Raw genomic sequence first — 9643 nt, forward strand, 5'->3', positions numbered from 1 at the left:
GTCAAGTCCATCTAAATCTGCTATTCCATCTAACACTACCCTTCCCACAGACTAACATATCTTCTGTCCAAAGGTGTGTTGCTCCTCCATCCTGAGTGGAGACACCCTAAGGCTGCATTTACATCCGAGAGTTGTGGTTTTTAGTGTTTTTTGGGGGCATTTTGTTACGCATTTGTATGTGCATTTTTTGTGTGTTTTAGACTTTTTTGTAAAGCAATTTTAAAGCATTTCATCATTTGTTGCTGTTGTTTTTCAGCTTTTTTTAGCTTTTCCATCAGCATTTATTTATTATTGTTTATTTATTATTATTTTTTTTGTTAGGGTATGGGATTAGTGTTAAAGTGTTAGGATTAGGTTAGGAGTTGGGGTTAGAGTTAGGGTTCGGGTTTGGGGATAGAATTAGGGTTAGTGGTTAGGTGTTAGGGTTTGGAGTTAGACTTAGGGGTTAAGTGTTGGGTTAGGGGTTAATATTTTATTTATTGTCTTCTTATTATTTATTTATTTATTGTTAGGGTGGTAATTTATTTATGTATCATTATTATTAAAGTTTAAAGTGGTTGTAAAGGCTGAAGGTTTTTTACCTTCATGCATTCTATGCATCAAGGTAAAAAACCTTCTGTGTGCAGCAGTGCCCCCTCAGTACTTAACTGAGCCCCATCGTGATCCAGTGATGTGAATGACAGCCTTGGCTGTCCCAGGTATCTGCCTCCTCATTGGCTGAGACAGCAAGCGGGAGCCATTGGCACCCGCTGCTGTCAATCACAGCCCCAGCCAATGAGGAGAGAGGGGCAGGAGAGCCTTCGGAGAACCCAAGAAGAGGAGGATCCAAAAAGGATGCAAAACCACTACACACAGCAGGTAAGTATAGACATGTTTGTTATTTTGTAAACACATAAATAATTGACCTTTAGAATCACTTTAATATTACAATTAATGAATGTAGTTTTTTGTTAGGGTTAAGGTGTTTATTTATTATTATTATTATTATTATTGTTAATAATAATAATTCTTATTATTATATTACTATTATTACTATTTTTAATTAAAAAAAACTTCAGGGTTAGGGGGTTAAAGGTTAGGGGTGTGTATATATATATATATATATATATATATAATTTTTTTAATTTTTTTAAATTACAATTTATTTATTTTATTAATTGATTATTATTATTTATTTATTTGTGTATTTATTTTACTTTTTTAAAAACATTTTATTCATGTATTATTATCTATTTTCAATTTTTTTCATTTGAGCAGAGAAACACACCAAAAAACGCACAACAAAATGTGCAAAAAAGCATTTCCATTAATTTCTGTGGAATTAAAAACGTGCAAACCTGACTGATTTGAGCGACAAAAAAGGCTCCAGGACTTGTATGAGCTTCAAGCGACTTAGAGTGAAGATGTGAACCATCTCCATTGAGAATAATTGAGTTTTTTCTGAATGCAGCCGAAGACAAGAAGTGTGTTACTGGCCGGATCACCAGGTAAAAATAAACGGTAAAAAAACCTAAAAAAAAAAAAACTAATGCAGCCGCTGCCATCACTTTGAGGGACTGGCAAGCTGCAATATATTATTATTTTGTTCCTGGGTTTAATATTATTTACAAGAACATGTTGGTATTGTTTTAAATCAACATGGTGTACCGGGGACTTTCTCTATATTGTCTTTACAAATATGCTGTAGTTTCCCAGCTGTTAAATATCTCCAGATTGAAGAATACTTGTGCAGGGCATGCTTACACTTGTAGTTCCTCGACAGCTGGGGGGGGGGGGGGGCACGCAGGTTGGCCTTGCCTGGCTTCTAGTAAAGTCTGAGCTGACAGCATGTGCCAAACTGACACTTTGAAGGGCTTATGTTTCGCATTAATCATCAGAACAGGTGCAGAACAGCCAGTGGTTATAGACTGGTTCTCACGGACTGGGATGCCCATGCGAATGGAAAGCATTTCCTGTAAAAGTGCTGCACAGCTGTGCGCGGATTTCACGACGTCCCCCCTGCTTACGTAAACAATCAGCAAAACTTTCTGCATTGATGTGACATCTACTACACTCTGCTATTCCTCCTGCTATATAGGCCTTCTAGAAATTGTTTAAAGGGTAACTCCGCTTTCACAGAAAAAATATAGCAAAAAAAATATCTATATATCATATACACAAACCATATTCTACTTATTTTATGAAAGTGGTATTAAACCCAAAAGCAAACATTTAATATATTGCAGCTTACCAATTCTTAGATGTGATGGCTGCATTAGTTTTCTTTTTTTAGTCTTTCTTTATTTTATTTTCAGCTGGTGATCTAGCCAGTGAGTCTGTTGTTTTTCCTGTGGGATTGCTAGTGTGAACCAACCCTTAGGCCCCTTCCGTATGTCCGTTTTTCATATGTCCGTTTACGGATGAAAAACGGACACCCACGTATTTCTATGGACTGGCGGATGTAAACGGATGATCATCTGTTTACATCCGTTAACCACTTGCCCTCCAGAAGATTTACCCCTCTTCCTGACCAGGCCGCGTTATGGCGCTACGTTACTTTAACTTAAAATTGCGCGGTCCTGCAGCGCTGCACTGTGACGGGAGTGACTTTTTGGGGGTGGGGGGACCCCTGTATCATCTTCCCAAATCCCTCTTATGTCTAAGGCACCCTGTGTCTGTTAAAGCGTAAGGGGTGAAATGTTCTAATATGGGTGTGGGAGTTGTCCTTTGTTCACTGCCATGTGGTTGATCCATTGTTCATTGTTCACTGCCATGTGCTGAATCCCATTGTTCTGTGTCTTGGTTTGGTGGGGGGTGTTTCCTGCAGCCCTTCCCCCTGCTGGGAGGGCCTGTGGATGTGTTTCCTGTTCCTGGTTGTATTTCCCCACCCTGTGTATATATCTTGTGTTTGTGTTAAAATAAAGCAGTTGACTTCCTGTCTTAAGAAGAGTCTGGTGCTATTTCCTGCATGATCGGCGGTGGTGTCTGTGGATTTGTGTTCGGACAGGGAAGCTGGAGTCTAACGTCTAAATACCCAAGTGCGGTCTGCTGAGGTTCAGTTACATGCACCCAAATTAAATTTACGTCCTTTTTTTTCAAAAAAATTGAGATTTCTTTCGGTGGTATTTGATCGCCTGTGCGTTTTTTATTTTTTGTGCTATAAGCAAAAATAAGACTGACAATTTTGAGAAAAAAACAATATTTTGGACTTTTTGCTATTAAACATGTCCAGTAAAAAATTTTAAAAAATCAAATGTAGTCATAAATTTAGACCAAAATGTATTCTGCTCCATGTCTTTGCTAAAAAAAAATCCCAATACGTGTAAATTAATTGGTTTACGTGACAGTTATAGCGTTTACAAATGGCGGTATAGATACTGGGATTTTATTTTTCTACTAGTAATGGCGGCAATCAGCGACTTTTAGTGGGACTATGGGACTGCGGTGGGCATTCTGACACTGGGGGGGGAACTGACTTGGTGTCACTGACATCCCCAGTGACACCAATACAGTGATCAGTGCTAAAAAAACAGCGCTGACACTGTACTAATGACACTGGGCAGGAAGGGGTTAATGTGAGGGGCAATCAAAGGGTTAACTATGTGCAGGGAGTGTTTTACTATGGGGGGGGGGGGTAAATCACTGTAAGCACATTGATCGGGATGGCTGTGCTGTACAAAGCCATCCAGAGCAGTGTGCCCGAGCTGACAGGGAGGAAGATTGTTTGTAAACAAAACAGTCTTCCTCCCCGTCGGTGATTGTCGGTAATTATCGGCACTGGCATGTAATCACCAGCCAGGACCCGGTGATTGACATCCACAGCCGCGAATGGCGGCGCGGGTAGGGCACGTGCGCCCCCTTCCCGGAAATGTAACATCACATATATATATGTGATTTTGTGCACCCGTGCCGCTGTGTAGCAGTATATCTGCTATACTGTGGCAGGGAAGTGGTTAATGTCCGCATCTGTTAACACCCATTTTTTGGAACGGAAGAAAACCCTATTTTTCTTCCGTTAAGAAAAAAATGGAACGGATGAAAACAGATGAAAAAGTGACGTAAACTGATGAAAAACGAATGGGAACTAATCTGTTTTTTCTTGGAAAAAATGTGACTGAACTGATGGAAACAACGGGACGCCCGTGTGATATAAACTTGTGAAATAAACATATTAGTGCAGCGCTTTCCTACTCATAGACATCTCTTGAAAACCTAATCACAAACATAAGTGTTCAGAAATATTCAGAAAAAACATTATAAACAAAAAAAGAAAAGTCCCATATACAAAAAATATATATATGTGAACAATGTCCTATATATAATAGGATCTCTCTTGATGCTCCTTCACTCTTTCACCATTTCACATCTTCATAAAACATAAACCAATGTTCCTTCACCAACACCCACATTGTGCTCTCATCTGGAGCTTTTTGACCTCACATTATATAATGCTTTGGTCATAAAGCGCTTGTGTCCTCTCAGTGGGACTTATGGAATGAAGACTCCCCAGGTGGTTCTCCTTCTCCCGCAGCAAAAGCAGAATCTTGTATCTCCTCTTCTTTAAAATGGTCCGTTAAAAAAAATGGAATAGACAGAAATAGTGGTTTATCGTTTAATACACTTTATTTAAAATTAGATAAAATGTCACTCACATGTTATTCATGGAGATCATATCCCCCCTTATGTATTATACATGGAGATCATACCCCCCCTTATGTATTATACATGGTGATCATATCCCCCCTTATGTATTATATACATGGAGATCATATCCCTCCTTTATGTATTATACATGGAGATCATATCCCCCCTTTATGTATTATACATGGAGATCATATCCCCCCTTATGTATTATACATGGTGATCATATCCCCCCCTTATGTATTATACATGGAGATCATATCTCCCCTTATGTATTATACATGGAGATCATATCCCCCCTTATGTATTATACATGGTGATCATATCCCCCTTATGTATTATACATGGTGATCATATCCCCCCTTATGTATTATACATGGAGATCATATCCCCCCTTATGCATTATATACATGGAGATCATATCCCCCTGATGTATTATACATGGAGATCATATCCCCCCTGATGTATTATACATGGAGATCATATCCCCCTTATGTATTATACATGGAGATCATATCCCTCCTTTATGTATTATACATGGAGATCATATCCCCCCTTTATGTATTATACATGGAGATCATATCCCCCTTATGTATTATACATGGAGATCATATCCCCCCTTATGTATTATACATGGTGATCATACCCCCCTTATGTATTATACATGGTGATCATATCCCCCCTTATGTATTATACATGGAGATCATATCCCCCTTATGTATTATACATGGTGATCATATCCCCCCTTATGTATTATATACATGGAGATCATATCCCCCCTTATGTATTATATACATGGAGATCATATCCCCCCTTATGCATTATATACATGGAGATCATATCCCCCTGATGTATTATACATGGAGATCATATCCCCCCTGATGTATTATACATGGAGATCATATCCCCCTTATGTATTATACATGGAGATCATATCCCCCCTTATGTATTATACATGGAGATCATATCCCCCCTTATGTATTATACATGGAGATCATATCCCCCCTTATGTATTATACATGGTGATCATATCCCCCCTTATGTATTATACATGGTGATCATATCCCCCCTTATGTATTATACATGGAGATCATATCCCCCCTTATGTATTATACATGGTGATCATATCCCCCCTTATGTATTATACATGGTGATCATATCCCCCCCTTATGTATTATACATGGAGATCATATCCCCCCTTATGTATTATACATGGAGATCATATCCCCCCTTATGTATTATACATGGTGATCATATCCCCCTTATGTATTATACATGGTGATCATATCCCCCCTTATGTATTATACATGGAGATCATACCCCCCCTTATGTATTATACATGGTGATCATATCCCCCTTATGTATTATGCATGGAGATCATATCCCCCCCTTATGTATTATACATGGAGATCATACCCCCCCTTAGTGAATGTGTAAAGGGTGTAAGCGACTTTAATTGGAGTGTTGTTTTTTTTTTTCATTTTTTGTTTTTTTGGTTGCTCGTGGGATTATTACACATACCTAAATAAACTTGTATAGTGAATTTACTCTGGGTTTTGGCTTTTTATGTTTGGAAGTAGGTGCATGTTAAAAAATTTTAAAATGTGTGTTACAGAAACGCACGGAATGCCCACGCACAGGAGTGAATGCACTGGTAAAACAAATATGTGCTTACTCAGGGCAAAGCAACCTGATTGTGTTAATCTCCAGTCTTCCTATACTCCCCAACTGCTCCATTCAGCAGCCAGGAGTCAGAGGAACCACCTGATAATCCCGAATATGCAGACGCATGGGGCTCGCTCCATCTGACAGTGCCGGACCAATCAGCAATGGTACACGGGGAGTGTATAGCACTGTACAAGAGACAATTCTGAGGACACATGCCTTTCCCAGGACTTTTCTTCGCTCCTGGTGGGGAGCCGGGGTGCTACGTATGTGCTGTAGGGGAAGTCTATGTGCTGTTTTGTCTTGCAGGAGACTAGCACTCACGGGTTCATCTTAGAGTTTCTGGCACAAAAATATTCATTAAGTCACCAGTCACACCACTGCGATTTAAAATCTTGCATTTTGTGTGCAATTTCAGATGTGATTTCTGAAGACATTATTGCTAACACCCCGGTCACATCAGGTGCAACTTGGCATGCGATTTTCATGATATGCGACTTGCAAATCGCATGCCAAGTCGCATCCTACTGTCTGCAATCAGAGCGGTCATATCAATGCGGTTCCAACTTGATCGGAGACGCACCGATTTCTAAAGTAGTACATGCACTACTTTTCGTGCGATTTGCATAGACATCTGTGTCAGATGTCTTGCAAATTGCACCTGAAATCGGCATCTTACCCGACTTTGAAATTGTGCGACTTCGCTGTTAGTCCGGGGTAACCGGGTGTAAGTCTTTATTTTCAATGATTTCATGCATATGTGAAATCGCAACAAAACTGCAGAAAAAGTACTGCAAGAACTACTGCAGCGAATCGCACATTAAGACACTGACATTAGATGTGATTTCAGGTGTGATCAAATCTCACCTGAAGTCACACCGGTGTGACCGGCCACTTACACCCCGATCACACCAATCCCAACTTTGAAATAGTGCGACTCACAGTGAAGGCGGATGTCATGCCGATTTGAGGTGCGATTTTAAGACATCTGCCACAGTTTTCTATGCAAATCGCACCAAACGCTGTGCATGTACTACTTTAGAAATCGGTGTAGCTCCGACCAAGTCAGAACTGCACTGATATGACCATTGCGATTGCAAACAATATGGTGCGACTTGGCATGGGATTTGAAAGTCATATGGTGTGCAAATTGCATGCCAAGTCGCACCTAGTGTGCCCCGGGACTTAAAGTGTTACTAAACCCACACCAGTAAAATCAGTCTGTATATACAGTAAAGCACGCTTGTTATACTCACTGTGGAACCTAAGGGGTTAATCCTCTGCATTGCATAAAAAGGCTGTTTGATTCTGTCTTCTCTGATCCTCCCCTTTTTCCACAGTCCTCAATCCATCAAGAGCCCTAGGAGACACTCAGAACATGCTCAGTTTGGTGTGTATTGCTAGAGAGTTTTTTTTTTTCTTGAGAGAGTGCATGTCATCAGCACAAGGCCAATCAGCATTGCCCAGACAGAGGTCAGGGGTTATGCAGCCTCATAGGACAATCAGGGGAGAATGAAAACTCCTCCTACAAGCTTTAACCAGTGCTGTGCTGGATGCTGATAGAAGTCACAAGACTGCTCTAACTGCTGATAAGAAAATGTATTTTGCAGTTTATGTTTACTAAAGTAATTACATCTCCATGTTGTGTGTAGTGTGGGAGAGCAGATATAGTGAATGCAGGGTCCGGGGTTTAGTAACACATTAAATATATTCATCAATAGCCACAAAGGATATAAATCTCCTTTGTGTGCACCAAATGCCTTTGCAAACACAGTTATTACCTTGTAAAAGTAGCAGTGATACCATCACACTTCATAGACTGTGAGGGAGTCTACCTGCAGAAAACTAGAGGAGGAGGTGGATACAAGCAGACATGTGCGATTCGTTACAAAATTGAAATTCTGACAAAAAGTTTTTCATTTATTTTATTCAGATGAGAGCGGCTCAGGAGTCTTTGACTTGGATAATCAGCCAATTCTTCTTGCATTAACATTTTTCATTATTATAAGAAATGCACTACATGTGAAATGGAAACATTGCAATAAATACAGGAAGATATAAAAGTGAAATTAGATGAATCCTACGTATTGTGTGTGGATTGGATGGAGATGGATCCATCAGAATCTCTGAATCATAACATTTAACAATTATTTATGTTCCATTCATTACTTTCGTTGCTCCAGTCAAAATTGTCCAATCAGCTCATTTCATTTCCCTTTGTGGGTTGGACTAGCAGAGACTCAGAGTGCATAAGCAATCTCCCGAAATAACAAATTAATAACCACTTGCCCTCCAGAGGATTCCCCCCCTTCCTGACCAGGACATTTTTTGTGTCATGGCGCTGCTTAATTTAACTGACAATTGCGCGGTCATGCAACACTGTACCCAAATCAAATGTGCGTCCTTTTTGCCCCACAACTTGAGCTTTCTTTTGGTGGTATTTGATCGCCTGTGCATTTTTTATTTTTTGCGCTATTAAAAAAAAGGTCGATAATTTTGAGAAAAAAAACAATATTTTTGACTTTTTGCTATTAAACATATCCAGTAAAAAGATGTAAACATCAAATTTTGTCATAAATTTAGGCCAAAATGTATTCTGCTCTATGTCTTTGCTAAAATAAATCCCAATACTGTACGTGTAAATTAATTGGTTTATTGCGTTTACAAACAAAAGTATATATACTGGGATTTTTTGTTACTAGTAATGGCGGCAATCAGCGACTTATAGCGGGACTGCGTCGGGCATTTTGACACTGGGGGGGGGGGGGGGGGGCTGACTTGGTGTCACTGACATCCTCAGTGACACCAACACAGTGATCAGTGCTAATAAAAAGCACTGACACTATACTAATGGCACTGGGCAGGAAGGGGTTAACATGAGGGGCAATCAAAGGGTTAACAGTGTGCTGTTTTACTATGGGGGCTGTGTTAGTGCTTCACTGTAAGCACACTGCTTTGTATGGCTGTGCAGAGCCATGCAAAGCAGTGTCCACGAGCTGACAGGGAGGAGAACTGTTTACTAACGGTTCTCCTCCCCGTCGGAGATGCTTGGCAATCACCAGGCTCCGGCGAGTAATCAACAGGCGGGACCCAGTGATTGACAGCCATAGCCATGAACGGCGGCACGGGTAGGGTGCACGTGCCTTGTGTGTGCCCCCTACCAGGAAATGCAAAATCGCATATATATACATGAATTTGTGCACCTATGCCACCCTGTAGCAGTATATCTGCTATAGGGCAGACGGGAAGTGGCTAAAGTGGTAGTAAACTCTTTTTTATACTTCTACCTACAGGTAAAGCTTACATGTAGGTAAAATGGGTATCTTCTAAATGTGCACTGTTTAGGAAATATTCGTTC

Source organism: Staurois parvus, unplaced genomic scaffold (assembly GCF_062004578.1).
Source record: "Staurois parvus isolate SC_StPar_1 unplaced genomic scaffold, SC_StPar_1.0 ptg000192l, whole genome shotgun sequence".
In the NCBI taxonomy this organism is placed as follows: Eukaryota; Metazoa; Chordata; class Amphibia; order Anura; family Ranidae; genus Staurois; species Staurois parvus.